Source organism: Pinus tabuliformis, chromosome J (genome assembly GCF_031772625.1).
Source record: "Pinus tabuliformis cultivar Carrire ecotype Pingquan chromosome J, CPIR1, whole genome shotgun sequence".
In the NCBI taxonomy this organism is placed as follows: domain Eukaryota; kingdom Viridiplantae; phylum Streptophyta; class Pinopsida; order Pinales; family Pinaceae; genus Pinus; species Pinus tabuliformis.
The window spans coordinates 1528116198-1528138168 of record NC_142295.1 but is presented as its reverse complement, the minus strand read 5'-3'; the positions used below and the strand labels follow the sequence as shown (position 1 = coordinate 1528138168).

General features: G+C 37.8%; 1 pseudogene; it reads right to left on the bottom strand.

The window, feature by feature from the left end:
- Positions 1-11338: 11338 nt before the first annotated feature.
- On the bottom strand, positions 11339-14112 carry LOC149233334 (G-type lectin S-receptor-like serine/threonine-protein kinase At2g19130 pseudogene; annotated as a pseudogene).
- Positions 14113-21971: the final 7859 nt, after the last annotated feature.

Here is a 21971-nt window from a genome sequence, read left to right as displayed (position 1 = left end):
AGGGATCTCGGTCATACGTCGTATATTGATCCATTGATTTAGGAGACAAAGTGGTTTGCCAGTCTATGGCTGGTTCGAACCCCAAGTAATACTTTCATAGCCCACCCCGAATATCTACCTATTGACAGAGCATACATACGTATGTTCGTTGGGGGAAAGCCAAATGTCCTCAGTTCCAGCAGGCTGCCAGGACGTAGGTTGAGAAGCAAAAGCATGCTCGTTAGCAATGGCCCACAATCCATAAATACTACTGACATATGGGGGGGAAAGTAAGTCGTTCGAGAAGGTAAGGTCAGGCAATGCCTAGTTGGTACAGTCCATATTTCATTCTGAGGTAGATCACGTTGGGCTTAAACATCACGGTTGGCAATGTTCATAGTATCCCTCTCTTTTTCTAACAACTACTGCAACAGCTACAAAAACAGCAACATAAATAGCGGCCGGAAGGATACAGCAACTTATCCAGAAACTGCTAAGATGGCGGAGGTTTGAACATCTTTCTCTCTTATTCTTGCCATTTGAGGATGCGCAAGCAGGCTCGACCACTATTTACCCACCCACCCCAATCCCCTGAGGCGGAGGTTTTTCAAGGTCTGGTGGGGCCAGTCAAGGTCCGGAGGGCTTGCGCTTCTGAGGGCAAGATGGGTAATTCATAAAGGTAAGATGTCCCTCCCATCCCGGTGTAGGTTCACTTGAACCGTACTGATCCGGGCGCTAGCCCGGGCTGTAAGTAAACTAAGTAAATGAAGCTAATAGAGAAGAACGTATAGCTAATAACGATCCTGTAGGAGCTAATAGAGGATGCTAAGAGGGATTGTTGTGAATAGAGGATGTTCGTGTGGGTAAGAGAAGGTAAGTCATAGGTAAGTCAGATCCTGTTCTGCTTCTAAGTGCTGATAGTGATACCTCCTAAGGTCTTCATTCATCAAGCTCGACTCGATAGGGCTAACATGTCTAGCTCTAAAGAAGGATCCTTTCTAATTTTTAATAATTATTATTAGTATAGACTTTATTTCAATATAATGTTTATTAATTTAGTTAATAATAAATTTATTAAATTATTAATTGAACTTCATTATTAGTAATAAGTTAATTATTACCAATAATGATAACAATTAATTCTCATAATAATATAATGATTATAAATTTATAAATTGACCATTCTCTTAGATATAAGCCTTAAAAATAATTATTATTATCATTAATATTCTCAATTTCTAATTAAATTTCCCTAAACAAATTAAATATTTTTCATTATTTTCTTAAATTTTAAAATAGGGTTATTTGGTCGGCCTTTTCTCTCTTCTTATCCCTCTCACTATTTATCCCCTTCTTCCCCACTCTTTTCTTTGGATTTGTCCTGACGACGAGTCTTGTTGTAGACTTGAAACGTTGACACTAAAATGGGTATTGTGGTTAATATTCCAAATACTCATTCTCAACATTCTCACCACAAAAATCTTCAATCACTCAAATTGGAGAACATCATATCTTATCCAAAATTAAATTTGAGAAGACACTTTGGGAATAGAATAATAACAAATAATAAAAGTCATTAATAAAATGAAATTATAGATTCAAAAGTGTAGGTAGATACCATTATTACTTAATAATTGTAATTCAATATTAGGTTAATTAAACACTAATCAAAATTAGTCTGATAGGATCAAGTAGGGCATTACAATATTACATGCTATTTATTTTGCCAAGCCCTCATTTCGTAGCTCAACAAGAGGTCTCTCAGGGGAATTTACAACCGTCCACCCAAGTTGACAATGAAAAATGAAAATCAAATAAGTTATATTGCAATACAATCCAAAGGGTTTAACTTTATATTGCAAAATGCAACCTAATTTATATTGCACTGCGATCCAAGGGTTTAGTTATGCCAATGCAAAACACAAATAAATTAAGTTATATTGCACTGCAATGGCATCAAATTTCTCTCACGTATATAAACTATGTTTTTTTTAAATATATAATTTAACTTCCAAGGTTTAAGTCCAAAACCTCTGCTAAAACAACTATTAGCCATTTTCACATTAATTCCAACCAACAAAAACCCACAAAATGGGCTAGTGATGGATACAATGGTTTTTAAGCCATAGAAATACAACGAATAATTTTTTAACTGCCTACATTTTTTATTTCATAGATAGTTTATGGGATAATTATGTATTGTATTGATCCAGGTGGCTCTAGACACATGTAGAAGTCCCAGAAGAATCTGAAATGGTTAAAATTAAAAATGGTAAGATTGCTCCCAAACTATCACCAGATCGAAGTGGTCGTCGTCCTAATTCCAACGGTGCAAACGGAACTCATATCCGAGCTCGTATGAGAGAGAAATATCCAGTCATTTTTTTTTGTCAAAGTTGCCATGTGGGCCAGGTTTAATGGTCCTACAAATTGACTGATTCTGGGACATGGAATCTGGCTCTCGAGGAGCGGGTGAATTTGTTGGATGGATAATTTGTCTAATAACCCTTATATTTGACAAAATCGAAAATGGGGCCTCTTATTAACAAAAATAAAATAAAAAATATAATGTGATGAGGTGGTCAACCATGACCCACCCCTCCCAAACCAAAGTACTAATTTTTTTTTTATTATTAAAAAATAGGCTGGTGACCGTGACCCCACCGGACCTCCAACCACCATACACGCATAACGTTATAACAAATGTTATATATATGGGTGGTGGGTGAGCCACCTCCGGTGGACCTGGCCCACGCATCCACCCTTACCACATGTCAACATTCAAACAAGGGCGACAGGGCTTGAACTCGCCGGCCAGTGTGGCCGGCCCACCTCCTAGGTGCCCTCACACCAACGGTTACAAACCAAACCACCGCATCAAATCAAAACTTAAAACCATAACCGTTACATATTTTTGCCGCCATTACAAAACGTTGGTATATGTGTGCGCCATTTTTAAAAACAAAACCACCAAACCGTGTATATTTTTGGAGGGGTGTGGATTTGATGCCCCTGACCTACATGCCTCTATCCATCCGCCTTAACGAATGTGCCAGGAGGGAGCTATTTTTAAATCCACTGCTCATTGTGCATAAGACCCTCGCACAGTTATTTGCACCGGGGGGTGGGGGGGGTGTAGAACGAAACGAGGAACGAAGAGAAAAATGGAGAAACGGATGAGAAGTGGAACCATGACATAGTCCACAGAGGCAGAACCATGATGGCATGCTTTTCGAGACAGAATTTTTGCAGAGAATCTTAAGATGCTAAAAAGATTTATTGGGAGGTAAAAATTCATTTTGTCATAATGTAATCATGTTTACAGTCATTTTTCTTAGACTTTCGTAGGGAATGCAATGGCGAGGTCGGATTCACCTTTTGAGCAGCATATTTGCAAATTCCCAACTGAGGAGAATCTTCCAAAATCATGAGAGAATCTTCCCGATTCTTTGGAGGCTGAAATTTCCCAGATCCAGAATGCAGCGAACTTTATACTCATTCTTCTTAGAATTTCTCGAATATCTCGATGGTGAGTTTTCTGATTTGAGTTGCAGATCTCTAGTCAATGTAGAGGAGGGAATCTTTGGAAAATCACAGGGGAATCTAAAAGATTCCTACAAGCCGAGATTTTGCCAGTGTTAGAATTCGACAAATGGGTAGTCGATTTTACACCTCTTAACGACAAAAAGTTAGTGGTGTAGTCAATTTTTGCAGCTGAGCCTTCTATTTTTCAGTCATTTTCTAGATTGGAGTGACGCTGTAAGATTTCAGAGTGTGGACAGTTGATTATATGTCATTAGACTCCATGATTTCGATGGTGAATTTAGATCCAGAAGCTGAGAATTATATTCTTCAGTCAACATTAGAGTTGAGGTATATGAAGTGTTGTTGTCATGTACTTCTTTGATCATTTGTTGTGAGATGTACTATGTTGTTTCTATTCTTGCTTGATGTATTATGTAGAATCTTTGTGTCTATTTCATGTGAGATGTATTCATCATGGATTGTTATGTATGCTTTGATTGATATCCCTTTGTTTCCATGATGGCGGGATACTTGTTGCCACCATGTGTAATATTATGTTATGTTGATAGGAGGTTTGTTGTGAGTGATAGTTCATGTAGCGGAACATTTCGCGGAGAGACTTTGCCACTCATGTAGAGGGCACATGTCCTTGTATGATAGAAAACATAGTCCATGTACATCTTCACCATTTTTAGCACTGAATGAAGCAACCAACACCATATTGACACCACACCCAGAGACGTAGTCCACACTGGACGAACTCCATTATCAACGTCTCATGTCTATGATTTGTTAATTTTTATTATGTTTCCATTTGCTTAAGCATGCATATATGTTCATTTATGCTCTTATAAAATGCAATTCTAACTACATCATGGAAGCAAAAGATCTTGGTTAAATATGGAAGTTGAGTCAACTCAGGTCAAGTTTGGTATCAGAGCGGTCTTCATGTGGATGTGAATTGCGAGCATGAACAATGGAACGGGCAACGAGGGAGGATGACAAAGAGATGTACGAGACCATTCTCAGAGTGTCCAAAAACATGGAAATAATGTATGAAGCTCTATAAGAAGAGACAGATGAAAAGTAGTGATTGCAACATCAGGTACAAGCCACGAAAGAGGCCTTGGAAGATCTGAAGCACAACAGCCAAAGTCTTCAAGCAGATAATGTTGAATTGAAGATGCTTCTACAAGAAGAGAAAGAGGATAAACAGAGGTTGCTACGACAGCTGCAAGCTAAGGACATGGTGTTAGAAACGCTCCAGCGTGACCCATGTGAGGTAAAAAGTAATTCTCCGACTTCATATATGTGTCCTAATGATGATTTTGTTGTTTTTGAAAATCATACCACAGGAATTGGCTCCAAACTGCTGAAGAAAATTGGGTATGAAGGAAAAGGCGCATTAATGGCCAAGGCATTGTCAACCCCATCAAAGTAGAGGAATTACCCTGTCAGGCAGTACTTGGGTATGTCGGAAAGGAAGTTGGGGAATGTGTCAAGACAGCCAGTGAACCACCAACAACAAATTATGAGAATCCCTCATCAGTTCTTCCCAACTCAACAGTGGAGGTAAAATACGTTGATTTCCCTTCAATTCCATCTTCACATAGTATAATTTCTCTTGGAAACGTGGAGATACCAATTACAAGGAAAAACATGAGGATCCTTACCTAGATGAGGTACAAGGAAGAAGAATAACTTGGTGTTAATATCCAAGGCATTACCCAGCCATTGGAGGTCATGCAAAGACCTCGATTTGTAGGCTTGGGATACACCGAAGGAGAATTCTCAAGGGTGTCAAATGCTTCCAAGACATTGTTGAAATCGTCAAGGATAGAGAATGATGGGAACACATCATCATCATCCCATGGTAGTGTCCAGTGCAAGGAAAGAGCAGAGACAAGCTCTCATCGCCATAATTACACCAGAGACAACAAGGAAAGGTATAATAAGTCTCAAAATTCGAATGTTCATTTTGATTACAATCATGTTGTTACTAATGAATGTAAAACATGGCATAAAAAAACATGTACCTTTTGTGGTTTACATCACCATATACTTGCTGAGTGTTGGAAGAGAATGGCAGCACGAAAAAGGATGAGGCGTGAAAGACCCTCTCAAAAGCAGGAAAGGAAGAAGGTAAAGCAGATCTGGAGGAAGAAGACTTATTGTAGTCATTGTAACAGAAGTGCTCATCAAAAGGCCACATGTTGTAGGCTCCATCTAGAGCAACGTCGCAAGGACAAAGCATCTGAGCATGAACCAGATGAAACAGTTGTTCGACCAGCGAATGTGCCACAAGGAGATGACCCATTCACTTTGATAAGTGAGAAATGGTTCTTCTAGGCATGGTAGAATGTCCTGGTATTATTTTGTGTTGCATTTTAAACTTTAAAGTGATGATGTGTTTTCCATCACTTGTTGTAGCAACAATAATGCCTGGAATTATTATTCCCTGTTGCAACAGGGTAATAATGTATTCAAAAATGTATTGATGTTGGCATTAAATTTAAAATGCCCAAAAATTAAACGACCTTATCTAATGTTTACATTTGAAAAAATTTTAATTTTTTTTTTTATTTTTTTTTAAATCTAATTTTTCTAGGTTCTAATTGGTTAAATTATTTGTGGTCTTATTATGTAATGATTGTTTTGGGTCTTATCAAATGGGGTGCAGATCTTATCCTTATTATTGTGTAATGATGGTTCATTTGTACAAACTCTTTGGTCGTGATGAACGGTTGTGCGATTTCGCTGGTTAAAATTGCAATGCGCGTGTCGAACCCTCTAGAGTTTGATGGAATTTCTCCTCCCTAGTGACTTGGATAAACATGTAGGCATCACTGAACTTAGCCACTTGAACGACTCATTTAATTATACGATTCCCCTGTCACATTGTGGATGATGAGTTGTGATATTTTTCTCATTTGCGTTGGGTTTTGCAGGTGGAAACCCTAAGCTAGATGACTTCTGGTAATAAGACGTTTCAAATTTAAGCTTCTAAGGAAAGAGCCACCTTTCTAATTTATACTTTCTCCTTATCGCTTGAAGTTATGGTCACTGCGTCTTCCCAGGCATTCGCACTCGACTCTCTCACGGCTACCTCCATCGTTGCCTGAAATAATGGTCACCACGTCTTCCCGGGCATTCACCCTCGACTCTCTAGCGGTTGCCTCCATCGTTGCCTCCGACGCCATGCTCTAACGCTTCAAGATCTCTCTTCCAATAATTGTTCAAACCTTTATTTTTCCAAGAATGTGTTCAGAACTTCGCAGCAACAATAAACGATGAAGCAAATCAGTACGCCAGGTAATATTTCATGATTTTTATAGTATGACACGGCGTATATCTGTCAGTCTAAGGAATACTTTTCTTCATATGTTTACATGTTGTTAGAAACGTGTCAAGATCATAAACGTATTAAGCATCATAGAAAGATAGAACCGACACGTCATCACTAAATGATGAGAAGGGTAACAAATGTGTATGTGACACTTAAAAAGTCCAATTTTACATCAAACGTCTATCTTAAACTTTATATTAAAATATCAAGCATCATAGAATGATAGAACTGACACATCATCACTAAATGATGAGAAGGGTAACAAAACAGAAAACCAACGACTCGCTTAATATTTTTAATATCTTTTTGTGTCTGCAACGCTGGGGAACTATGATTTGACAGGATGAATCAAGGCAAAATAAACGTTGTTCTAATTTTGTGGTGTCATCTACTCGATAGTTTGATTCGATAAACATTCTTAATGATTTGTGAAAAATCCCACGGACCCTATCAAATCCACCCTTTTATGACAATCCCAAAGCAACATCCTCGCTAGTGGTACAAAACACGAAGGATAATAATGGAAGAATGTGTAAAATTAATGTGAAGTAAAATTAAATTAAATTAAATTTATATTTTATTCGTTGATTATTGGGAATAATTTATATTAGCAAGAAATAAAATGTTATATATGGTTATGTTCTTGTGAAGTAAAGTGAAGGAATTCATGGTTGAAGTGATCTAGCTTTTTAATAAATATCAAATATCATAAATCTGGTTAGACAGGGAAGTCGCCATAAACTGTTTTGTACTAGTGATGCTACAAACGGTTTCAACAATTTTTCAAGCCAGCAATACAAGTTTCTTTAAATGGTGGATTTAGTGAATTTTGTCTATTGTCAAGCAGAGGTTTTCAACTAAAAGTAAAAGTAAGAAAGTGCAATAGGCTTAAGTGTCTCCCCAAATTCATGTTAAATATTTTGGAAATTATATTTTTTACTCAAAATTTTAATATGCCCTATATTTTTAGTTTTTGTTGTATTTAATTATTTTGCATCTTTGAATCTTTATTTAATTGCTTTTCATTTTAAAATTTATATTAAATTTCAATTTCTAGAATGATACAATTATAAAATTGTCATATATACTATCAAATAACATATTACATCATATAAAATAACAAATTACATCATATAAAAAATAAACTATCAAATAATAAATAATACATTTCATTTTGAGAAATATAGAAATTATTAAAAAAAAGTAATAGTTAGTTAAATTATTATTTTACAGTACTTAGATTACATAACTTTTAATCTATTGGTTCTTGAAATACACCTTGAAAAACCCATTTTTCACCGAGAAATATTTTAATCATATTTATTTTCAAAGTCTTTGATATAATGGTTAGTTAGATTATAATTTTATATTGTCTAAATGACATTTTTAATATCGATTTTTCCAAATACTTTATTCATATTGAAATGTCTTAAGGTAATTAATGCAAATGTAATTTTTTTTTATATTTTTTTACAATACATTGGAATCTAGTTACATAAGTCATGGTCAAATTGTCACTAGTGAATTTTGCCTAAAATCAAATAAAAATTAATTGAAATATCTTTAAATTATTATGCATTCAAAAACACATTATTAAAAATATATATATCATAATTTTGTTAAAAAGTATATCGCCTAAAATTAATAAGGTAATTGTGTCTTTACTACATAAAACATTGCAACGTCAATATTTTCTTATTTTATTAGTTCGTTTATTGTGTTTGATAAAAATCTCTACTTGAGTGTTCGTTTCACTTGTGTAGAACATATATTTTTCATTAATATTTAGTATATTCATATATATTTGTAATGTTTATCTTGAGAATATTCATATATATGCGTACAAATGTAATATTGTGTAAAAATAGAATTTGATGAGAGGTTATATATATGTATATGTTAGCACTTTTAGTTAATAGATTTCCAATGCAAGATAAGAATATTTTTTTTTACTACTTTTGGTAGAAACATTTTTTGGTTTGGAAGTATGGTTCTATAATTTTGGTTTCAACGTTCGATATCACCATTTTCAGCACTGAATGAAGTGGTCAACACCATCTTGACATAGAGCCCAGAGACGTAGTCCACACTTGACGAACTCTGTTATCAACGTCTCATGTCTATGATTTGCTGATTTTTATTATGTTTCCATTTGCTTAAGCATGCATATATGTTGATTTATGCTCTTATAAAATGCAATTCTAACTACATCACGAAAGCAAAAGATCTTGGTTAAATCTGGAAGTTGAGTCAACTCGGATCATGTACACTAAAATTTGATGACAAATCTTAAAATTTGGAAACATTGGAAATCCACATCTGCATGTACATATTATCGATTCTACTTCAGAAACAAGGGTAGCGTAGGAATTTTGTTTTCGGATTTCGCTAATCTAGAAGCATCGTTGACGCTTAAAGTTGCAAAGCAATGGAATGGAAAATAATAAGCTTCTCCTTTACCTCTTTTTCACATTTTATTTTAACTCACTGGAAAATGACAAGAAAAGGGAATGTCAGGTGTTATAGCTCTCTGGTATCCGTGGTGGTTCCAATAATACTTGGCCCAATATCTCACAACACTAAATAAGAGCCTCAAATGTGTCCTTAGTCATACGGCTCAACTACTTAAGCACTAGTGGAGTGTTGTTTTTAGTGTACTATAATAACAAGATGACCAATTAGCTTCTTTAAAGCTAGTTTTAGGTATACCTAAGGAACTTCATATATACCCAAAGGAACATGGAAGTGATATTCTTTATATAGGTACTATCTTATTTGGTACCAATTGAAGAGGTTCTAGAAAGTGTTCGAGGGGTTTCCAACAAGTTAAACCATGTGTAGTTCTTCCATGTATTATTTCCCTATTGTAATTTCACCCATTGAATGATAGATCACTAAGTTATTTAAAGACACCAAAATATTTCTTTAAAAATAAAAAATAAAAACTTGTTAATTCTAGAGAAAGCTTTTAAAATCACTCAAAGTTCCACAAGATATATCTCATAAATCATAATCTGCCAAAATCTGACAATTTTTCCACATGTGACTTGCTATGTCTTCTTAGGACTCTGAAAATTTCAAAGTTCGATGTTTTAAATACCAAAAATATTTTATAGCAAAAATTCTTGAATGTCTTGATTTTAGAATTAATCACAGAACCTATATTCCATAGACTATATGTTTGAAATTATAACAAACTAAAATATGACATTTTGACCACCTTTATTATGATAGTTCTTCTCTCTTTAGTATGAAAGCTAATGAATGTGATCCACTTTGAGGGGCATGCCTCCTTACATAGTGAATCTAATGTAAAAGACAAAATATGATGATCCTAATATTAGGTCTCTATATATATATAGTATACAACAAAAAGAGTGCAATTATAATAAAATGTTCTAGTCTACCTAGTAATATAACAAATAAACGAGTAAATGAATACTTATTAGGCTTTAACATGTAGGCTTTAGAGCTTTAACACTAGATCTAGCTTTTATATGGTTACTAGTCCAAAGAAGTCATGATGATATGAAGAACATCAATGGTAAAGCTTATGATTCTCTAGTAAATAGTTGGATTCCAAGTTGAAAGTTAGAAATGTGCTAATTTTGCTCATTACTCACCATAATAATATTGTGCTAACTTAAAGGTGCAAGTGAATATTAAAGGAAACCTCATTAAACCTTTTTGCATGGAGAATTAAGGATTTATCCAATGAGATCTATACAATGTTAATGTCTCAACACACCCTTTTAACCTTGTGACAAGGGACCAACATATCACATACGAGAATTAAATAACATTGAAAAAGAAACAAAATAATCTACAACCTACACAAGGTAGGAACCTTAATCTAAACTTAGTACCATGCCACAACAAGCAATTTACTTCAATGACAAAAAATTTTAAAATTTTCCATTACACATATAAAATTTGAAAATATATTTTTTAAATAATATATTTTTACCATTAAAGGGAAGGTCTGAAAGTTCATAAATATTCTTTTAAAACGCAGTGTGAGAGCACCATACCAACTCCTCTCAGTTCGAAATCTTACGCATTTAAAATACGAGTTTCTTCACATTCGACAATCTGAAAACACAAAAATAAGAGTTTCACAATCCATAATCTCATAACACATAAGACAAAATAACCTCAGGTGGTCGTTTCTCCAACAAATGTGCAATTTGCTGTGCATAGATACAGAAATGAGTCGTTCAGATACCACGATGTAAATTTCATCAAATCAAAAATTGCAGACAGAGAGCATTTCATTAAAGTACAACACAGTGGTCTCCATTATTACTTATCGAGTATAAAAATTTAAAAGGCTAAACCATTAATGAAGAACCAGCAACAGCAGGACATTCCACACACGCATAACCATACACATTAAGACATCAACATGCGTATGTAGTGTTGTGTGAATTGCCAAAGTGTATTTTGTCTACGTTTATAAACACGTTGTCATAATATCAATGACACAAGTAAGAACTATAATATCAATTACACAAGTAAGAACTATCGCTAAACTCGTTGCAACTTTCGAACAAAGCTTTCACGATTCACCTATCTAATAAAAGCTATGGGATGATGGGGGACTCTGCTAAAACATTTCTAAACTCGTTGCAACTTTCGAAGAAAGCTTTCACGATTCACCTATCTAATAAAAGCTATGGGATGATGGGGGACTCTGCTAAAACATTTCTTTTCAAAATCTGAGGAAATAGAAACAACTGTGAGATTCTACAGGGTAGTGGAAGGATTGTCACTGTTTCTGCGTTCATGTGCGCGCGCGGAAGAATCTGTTTCCCAGAAGAAAAGGACGAAACTGTCGGGTTTTAAGGCAGAGTTCTGCAGAGATAGGGGAAGTGGGGGAAGAGGGGGCACGTCCACAATGCCTTCCAATATCTGCACCACTTGACACATCGATGGCCTCGCATCTTCGTCATCCTGTATGCACCATCCTCCCACGATGGCAGCCCTCCTCACCTGCTCCGCGTCTGCATTGCCCATCAATTTCTTGTCAAGCACGTCCATGGCGTTTCCGCTGTTGATCTGAGTTGCAGCCCACGCGGGAAAGAACACCTCGCTGGATTCTGAGACCTCGTCCATGTTTCTCCGCCCTGCAATTATTTCGAGCAATGTCATGCCGAAGCTGTAGACATCGGCCTTCACAGTGATGGGCAGGCCGGAGAGCCACTCTGGGGCCAAGTACCCTCTGGTTCCTCTCATGGTCGTCAGGACTTTACTATACTCTCTGCCCAAGAGCTTGGCCAGCCCAAAATCGGCCACCTTGGGGCAGAAATTGGAATCCAGGAGGATGTTTTCCGGCTTGATGTCGCAGTGGATGATGCAGTCCCTGCACTTTTCGTGCAAATAATTGATTCCACGGGCAGTCCCTAGCGCGATGCCGAAGCGCGTTTTCCAGTCCAGCACCTTATTTTGAGTCTGATCATGACTTTGGGTTTTGTGGAATAAGGAGGAGCTGAGTGACCCATTGGGCATGTATTCGTACACCAACAATCTTCTAGAACCCTCGGTGCAAAATCCCCGAAGCTGAACCAAATTCATATGCTGTGTGGTTCCAACGGTGCTCACCTCCGTGCGGAACTGCTTCTCTCCTTGGCTCACTCCCTCTAGTTTCTTGACCGCCACCAGAGAGCCGTCTGTTAGAGTTCCTTTGAAGACGGAACCGAAACCCCCGCCTCCCAGCCGTTCAGAAAAGTTCTTCGTTGCATTCTGCAGCTCTCTGTAAGTAAATACAGTCAGCGTTCCCTGCCCGTATTCTATTTCGGACGATCGCGAACGCCTGCAACACCAAAGAAACAACAAGACAAGGGCCAGAATAGCAACCAGCCCACCCAGGACGCCGCCTACTGCAGCTGCAAGAGTTACCTTTTTGTTGGAATTAGAGGAGTTGGGCACATCAGAGGCATCTAACCGTAGAAACAGAGAGGTCCCACTTGAGGTATCGACCAGATTTATCAATTCACCGAACCACATTACACAAGTACCATTAACATCGTAGGCATATGCGGTGCACGAACAATTTCTGAGACAGGCCGCGTGGCACTGCCCTTGCCTTTCGTATTGAATCCCTTGAGCGGGCAAAGATTTGCCACTCAACTCTACAAATCCATCGGTGGCGGCCCTGTTTACGGCATGGGTGCACTGTAACGGCGTTTTCCGAACACAGCCACTTGACCACTGCTGAGAATCCCATTCGCGGGTGTCTTTGGGGACAAAGCCCGGCACGCAGTTGCAGAGCTGAACATTGTTACCGTTGCATGATGCATAAGATCCACACACGGCATAAACGTCGCACTGATCCCTAGGCAGTGCCCAGAACATGTTCCACTCGTTATTTTCCAGCAAAATGTAAACTCGAAGTTCTCCCGACTCGTCCACGTCGAAACGCGAGAGATACGGGACTTCGGGCTTCACAGAATAGGTGTAATACTTGTACGAACCGTTATCGACAAAGCTAAAATAGTAGATGGAATCCTGTCTCATCTCCGGAATTTCACTGAAGATTTGGCCATTCCAAATACCGGTTTCCCAATACTTGGTCTGATTCTTCCACAAAAGAACATACTGGTCGGATCCGTTTGGATCCATCTGCAGGGAAAAGCGCCCAGGACTCGGATCCCAAGGGCTCCTCCACGATGTCAGAGTCCGATTCGTACCAACCTTCATCTCTGGTAACCATGTATTTCCCGGATGGTCGAAGCTCTGCCAGATGATTTCAGAGGTGTTTTCGGCACTCAGCACGACCAAGTTACCTGAATCCCTTATCACAGCAGAAGAAGGCTTCTTCATGTTTCCTTTGGAGGACCAGAGGATGGATCCCCCATAAGACAGAAGGAGACTCCCGTCCTCTGTGAGATTGAAAACGCCGGACGTGTTCTGCAGTGGCTGCTCTCTGTTGGCCACCCAAGCGATTGTCTGCTGTTTGGCCGTGGCGTACCAAATACCCACATACCATTTATTAACATTGTTGTTGATGAGATTGAAGAATCCCAACTTGAACTTGCCGCCCTTTGAAGTGCGGGTCTCATTGCCTGTCAAAGAGCTGCCTAACACTATGCTGTCGGAAGCTGCATCCGCCCCATCGCCTGGTTTTATGTAAAGTTGCAACAGGAGGAGGGAAAAACAAAAAAGAATCTGTGGCATTTGGACTGTCCTGCAATTTCCACCCGCCATTCTGATCTGTAATATCTATGAGCTGCTCTGCTGCCACAGTATGCTCTCAAGCCCGTTATAACTGTTGGGAATTTTTCAAAGGGAAAATACCAAAAACCAAGATTCAATTTAAACACAGAGACAATGCTCTGTTCTTTGACTCCAGGATCTTTTATGCACACAGAAGACTCAAAAAAAAATTTCACAGAGAAACAGAGTATTTCAACACCATAAAAGATTTCTGAGAAATTACTGGGTTAACTGCTGTAAATCCCTTTTTACATTCACTGCAGTGAAAACAACTTACTGCTATAATAAAAGTTTACATAAGTTTACTGCTGTAAACAAAATTCACACAGACTTACAAAAAAAAACTTCACCATTTTCTTTATGCACTGTTTGTGCAAAAACCACACATGGTTTTTCTTACACCAAAAAAAATTACATCACCTGGTTCTATCTTTTTACACACTGCTGTGTGTTCAATACATTCCACACATGGTTTTCGCTGCACCACCAAATCTTTTTGCTCCTGTGTACACTTACATATCTCCCATATATCAAAAAAAAACACAAGCATATGTTATATGTTTCATTACAAAATGGTCAACGTAATTAAAACAAAATACAACATATTTTTACGAACATTAATACATGCCGTATATAAGAAACATATATAAAAATATGTATTAAAACGTGCCCATACTCATATTAAGAGGGCCACCTAAAACTTCGTACCACCATTAAATTCCAAGACATTTCTTCCACAGCGGTCAAACTCAAAAATCAAACACTCCACGCAATGGTTTTAATTTAATGCAAGTTCGTATGCAGCTCCAGGTGATCAACGGCGGAAAACACGAGAGCACATCCAACGGTGGACAACAATATCGGAAACGCAACAAGTGCTGAACATTAACCTCCGAGAAAATGACGTTGCGTTACGTCAGGGCTGAACCACGTGTCAGCTCCACATTTTCTCGGGCCCTTGTGTACGAAAACCATTCTCTGCAGGTAGGCGGTCCGAGAAATCTTTAAACCGGTTTGTGGTTTTTGCTGGCGGTTTTGGGGAGCGTACGGCTGCGTTGAAATTAGATTTCAACACTCCCCTTTAATTTCAACAGCTGGGCATTCGGTCATACCGAGACACTTTCTCAAAAATTCAAAGCTCTTCTGATCAAGTGGCTTTGTCAAGATGTCTGCTACCTGTTCTTGAGTCCTGCAATGTTCTAGGACAATTTCTCCATTGTTCACTAATTCTCTGATGTAGTGAAACCTTGTATCAATGTGCTTCGTTCTCTTATGAAACACTGAATTCTTTGACAGTGCAATAGCTGAGCTATTGTCACAAAAGATCACTGTCGCTTTTGCCTGCTCTTGGCCTAAGCTTCTCAACATTCTTCTCATCCACACTGCTTGACATGCTGCTGCTGTAGCTGCCACATATTCAGCCTCTGCTGTAGACAATGCTACAATGGACTGCTTCTTAGAAGCCCATGAAATGGCTCCTGAACCCATATTAAAAACATAACCGGAAGTGCTCTTCCGATCATCTACACTTCCAGCCCAATCGCTATCTGTGTACCCAACCAAATCTAAATGTTCTGAGGCATGATATAGAATTCCAAACATTTTGGTACCTTTGACATACCTCAAAATTCTCTTTGCTGCCTGCCAATGTGCCTCCTTTGGCCTCTCCATAAATCTGGAAATTAAACTAACAGCATACATTAAATCAGACCTAGTTGCTGTTAAATACATAAGGCTGCCTACAATACTTTTGTACAAGCTAGGATCAAAATCCTTGCTGCTGTCCTCTCTGCTGAGTTTTAATCCCATCACTGTGGGAGTGATTGCTGCCTTGCATTCTTCCATCTTAAATCTGCTCAAAATTTGATTTACATATCTTGCTTGAGATATAAAAATTCCTTTTTCATTTTGATCTACTTCTATGCCTAAGAAGTATCTCAAGAAACCCATGTCAGTCATTTCAAATTCATCCTTCATCACTGATTTAAAATTCTTAATGAGCTGATCATCATTACCTGTGAAAATCACATCATCAACATACAAAACAACAATTAAAATTTTACCATCTTTTTCCTTGATGTAGACTGTGGGTTCTCCTTCACACTTGTCAAATTCATTATCCAATAGATATGAATCTATCCTGCTATACCATGCTCTTGGCGCTTGCTTCAGCCCATAAAGAACTTTCTTCAATTTGCACACTTTGTGCTCTTCTCCTTTCTTCTCATATCCGAGAGGCTGTTCCACATAGACCTCTTCCATTAATACTCCATTTAGGAATGCTGATTTCACATCCATTTGGTAGACTTTCCATTTGTTTTGTGCTGCTATGGACAGCACTGCTCTCACTGTTTCCATTCTTGCAACCGGGGCGAAAGTCTCCTCATAATCTCTTCCATACTGCTGCTTGTAGCCTTTAACAACCAGCCTTGCTTTATGCCTTTCAATCTTGCCTTCAGCATTGCTTTTGGTCTTGTAGACCCATTTCACTCCAATGACTTCTTTGCCTTTTGGTAACTCAACCAAATCCCATGTTTTGTTTCTCTCTATGGCGTTCATCTCCTCATCCATAGCTTCTATCCATTTCCTATCTTTGATTGCTTCTTCGAAATGAATAGGATCATCAACATGACAATACAAGGCAAATAAGGAATTCATTCCTTCTTCATAAATTTCACTTAGATTTCTAAACTTCTTACCTCGTTCACTTGGTGTGCAAGTGCTTGAAGATGCACTTGAATTTCCTCCTTGTGGTGTGCTTGGAGAAGCACTCTCATTGATCCTCAATGGTGTCCCTTGCTGTCCTTGTGTTGGTGCTGCTGTTTGGGGATTCATTTCAGCCACCTCCTCTTCATCTTCATCATGAGACAAACAGTGTTTAACATTAACTGTCTTCTCTATGCTTCCATCCCAAGCTTCCTCTTCAATGAATTGAACATCCCTGCTGACAAAGAACTTCTTGGTAGATGGAATGTACAGCCTGTAGGCTTTGGATTCATCACTGTATCCAATGAAGATGCATTTCTCCCCTTTGCTGTCCAACTTCCTCCTTAGCTGATCTGGTATGTGTGCATAGCCCACACACCCAAAAACTCTCATGTGGGTGACTCCTTGCTTTCTCCCACTCCATGCCTCTTCTGGCACTTTGTTCATGACTGCTTTTGTAGGACACCTGTTCAATATATAAACTGCACAATGTACAGCTTCAGCCCAATACTCATTTGGCAAATGCTTTGCCTTCAACATGCTCCTTGCCATCTCCATGATGGTTCTGTTCTTCCTTTCAGCAACTCCATTTTGCTGTGGGGTGTACCGAGTTGTGAACTGTTTTTGTATTCCATTTTCTCTACAAAACTTTAGGAATTCATTTGAGATATACTCACCTCCTCTATCAGTTCTCAATACTTTTATGTGCAGCCCGCTTTGGTTCTCCACAAGTGCTTTGAAATTTTGGAATTTCTCAAAGACTTCACTTTTGTTCTTGAGGAAATATATCCAAGTCTTTCTTGTAAAATCATCAATGAATGTCAAGAAATATAGGCTGCCAGCTAACGATGGAGCTTGCATTGGTCCACACAAATCTGAGTGGATAATCTCTAAGGGTGTCTTTGCCCTTATGCTTTTCCCTGATGGAAAACTTTCTCTATGTTGTTTTCCCAAAATGCAGCCTTCACATAGGCTGTCCGGTTTCTCTATCAATGGTAATCCCTTTACCATTCCTTTCCTACTCAACAAATTTAGACCTCCAAAATTGAGATGCCCAAATCTCAAGTGCCACAACCAATTTTCATCCTTTGGCACGCTTTGGAAGGCCTCTTGGGTAACTGCTGCAATTTCATTTTTGTTTTTCAAATCTGCCCTGATCCTCAAAGGGAACATCCTGTTCCTTGTCATCTTCACTTCAGCAATGCATCTTTTGCTGGGTGGTATATCCATGATGGTGCATACATCATTTTTAAAGAAAACATTGTACCCCTTATGGACAAGCTGTCCAACACTCAAGAGATTACATCTCATTCCAGGGACATAGTATACATCTGCTATGGTTTTCCTTTCTCCTTGCTTTGAAAGTATTTTTATTTCTCCTTTTCCCATAACAGACACTTTACTATCAGTTCCTAGTGTGACCTCTGATTTCAAATTCTGATTTAAGGCTGAAAAGAGGGCTATATTCCCTGTCATATGGTTGCTGCAACCTGAGTCTAAAAACCATATGTCCTCACTATGTGTTTCAGCCATGTTACAAGCTAGCAGGACATTGTCTTGACTGCTGTTTTCTCTTGTAACATTTGCATTTTGTCTAATGTTCTTATCATGCTGTTTCTTTCTACAATCACTAGCATAATGTCCATACCTTTTGCAATAATAGCATTGAACATTAGATTTATCATACCTTTGTCCTTGAGCATGAAACTGTTCTCTTTGTTGGCTGCTGCCTTGACCTTGGTTCTGATTTGGATTGCTGCCTCTTCCTTGTGCATTTGCTGGGCTGTTCCTTCCACCTCTGTTCTGGCTTCTGCCTCTTCCTCTCTTGTTTCCTCTGCCTTGACCTCTTCCTCTTCCAAAGGACATCTGGGTCTTGAAGGCTTGCTCAAGAGATGAGTTTTCATTCCTACTCAACCTCTGCTCATGTGTTATCAGTGATGCATGTAGCTCATCAACTGAATAACTTGAGAGATCCTTTGTCTCTTCGATGGTGGTGACTATGGCATCAAACTTTGAGGGTAAGACCCTCAATATTTTCTCCACTATCCTTCTATCTTCAATGGTTTCTCCATGAGTTCTCATTTGTGTGATTACACCAATCACATGAGTGAAGAATGAGTCAATGTTATCTGACTCTTTCATGTTCAAGTTCTCAAAATCCTTTCTCAGTAATTGTAGCTTTGCTGTCTTCACTCTCTCCATGCCTTGATAGGCTGTCTTGAGGGTTTGCCATGCTTCATTTGCTGTCTTAGCTGCTGCTAACCTTGGAAACACACTCTGGTCTACTGCTAGATACAACAACATACGGGCTTTCGAATCCTTCTTCCTATTGCTCTTCAACTGATCTCTCTCTCCCTGAGTTAGTGCATTGAACTCAGTTTCATCTGCTGGTTCTTCAAAACCTTCCTCAACTATTTCCCATAAGTCTTGAGAGGCAAACAGGGCTGTCATGGTTATTGCCCAGTAGTCATAGTTTTTCCCATTAAACTGTGGGAGCTGGGTGTTAAACAAACCCATACCAGTGCTTGTGCTGGCCATTCCTTGTATTCTGATCTATGCCTCTAAATCCTTGACTGTGTGTTTAAAACAGCTGACTGTTTCTTCAGCAACACAAAAAAAACTTTTTGGAATACCTGAATCTTTTGTTGACTGTCTTCTGTCTGCCTGAGAAGTTTTGCTGCAGCAACAACCTTCTCCCTTCAGCTTCTTTGTCTCCTACAAAGAGCCTAAACCTGCTCCGATACCACTGTTGGGAATTTTTCAAAGGGAAAATACCAAAAACCAAGATTCAATTTAAACACAGAGACAATGCTCTGTTCTTTGACTCCAGGATCTTTTATGCACACAGAAGACTCAAAAAAAAATTTCACAGAGAAACAGAGTATTTCAACACCATAAAAGATTTCTGAGAAATTACTGGGTTAACTGCTGTAAATCCCTTTTTACATTCACTGCAGTGAAAACAACTTACTGCTGTAATAAAAGTTTACATAAGTTTACTGCTGTAAACAAAATTCACACAGACTTACAAAAAAAAACTTCACCATTTTCTTTATGCACTGTTTGTGCAAAAACCACACATGGTTTTTCTTACACCAAAAAAAATTACATCACCTGGTTCTATCTTTTTACACACTGCTGTGTGTTCAATACATTCCACACATGGTTTTCGCTGCACCACCAAATCTTTTTTCTCCTGTGTACATTTACATATCTCTCATATATCAAAAAAAAACACAAGCATATGTTATGTGTTTCATTACAAAATGGTCAACGCAATTTAAAACAAAATACAACATATTTTTACGAACATTAATACATGCCGTATATAAGAAACATATATAAAAATATGTATTAAAACGTGCCCATACTCATATTAAGAGGGCCACCTAAAACTTCGTACCACCATTAAATTCCAAGACATTTCTTCCACAGCGGTCAAACTCAAAAATCAAACACTCCACGCAATGGTTTTAATTTAATGCAGGTTTGTATGCAGCTCCAGGTGATCAACGGCGGAAAACACGAGAGCACATCCAACGGTGGACAACAATATCGGAAACGCAACAAGTGCTGAACATTAACCTCCGAGAAAATGACGTTGCGTTACGTCAGGGCTGAACCACGTGTCAGCTCCACATTTTCTCGGGCCCTTGTGTACGAAAACCATTCTCTGCAGGTAGGCGGTCCGAGAAATCTTTAAACCGGTTTGTGGTTTTTGCTGGCGGTTTTGGGGAGCGTACGGCTGCGTTGAAATTAGATTTCAACAGGTGTTCAAGGACGGCAATATCTATGAGCTGCTCTGCTGCCACAGTATGCTCTCAAGCCCGTTATAACGTGTTCAAGGACGGCAACAAATATGTGGCCTGCGAACGGGAATTAAATGACTACAGTTACCGTTGAATAAGTGACTTGTCAAAATTCAACGATTTGCATATACAGTCAGGCTAATTTAATGCGCATTGGCAAGTTTCTTATTTTTAGCGTTCAGGGATGTGATAGGCCTTGGGTTCAACTTGAACATTATACACCGGTGATTTGTGGGGTGCCTTGTGTTCAACTTGAACGAGTCAATAACACAGAAGTCAATAAGGCATACCTCGATTAACCACACCACTGCATCAAGACATTATCGTATTGACAAATACTTATTTTGTGATTAGATTGAGAAATAGGAAACTGAAATCACTCATCCAACCACTCATATTTCTGGCTACTTTGTAGTCAACAGTCAATACTGCACATCAAATGATTAGATTGAGAAGTAGGAAACTGAAATCACTCGTCCAACCGCTCATATTTCTGGCTACTTTGTAGTCAACAGTCAATACTGCACATCAAATCGAATCGAAGGGACTAGAAGGAGTCATTATTGTGATGACAAAGATTTAGTATCGTGTCGTACACTCATACTTTATATTTATAAAGTTGAAAATTAAATATAATATTAGAGTTGTCTTTAGCATGATTTTTTGGAAGTTTTTACGGTTGGTTTTTTTGTCACATTTCTCTAAATTCTCACAGGAATTTATTAAAATCACAAGCTTGATGGATAATCTTGTGCAATTGAGGTACCCTAGAGTTTTCAAGGGTGCTGAATCCATATATATATAGTAAAAAAAACTAGTTTAAATAACACAAATCAAGATTTCACCTCAAAAATGCGAAATTCAAGCACAAAAAAAAATTGCACTAAAGACAACTCTATAGTGTATGCGGCACATCAAATCAAAACTGAGAGACTAAAAAGAGGCATTATTGTGTGGACAAAGATTTATCAGCATGTTGACAAATATCCACTCATACTTTATATTTATAAAGTTAAAAATTAAATATAATATTTATTTTTATCTATTATTTATCAGTGTTATTATTATTCTCGTTGACAAATATCCACTCATACTTTATATTTATAAAGTTAAAAATTAAATATAATATTTATTTTTATCTATTATTTATCAGTGTTATTATTATTCTCTTTGGCAGCAAGGTAATAACGTATTTAAATGAATTGATGTTGACATTAAATTTAAATTTACCAAAAATTAAACTACGTTATCTAATGTTTACATTAGAAACTAATTTAATTTATTTTTAAAATAATTTAATTTTTTCTTTTTTTTTTGCATTTTGATTGGTTAAATCAATTTAGGTCTTATTGTGTAATGATGTTGGTGTACCAGCAATTGTCACTTCATAA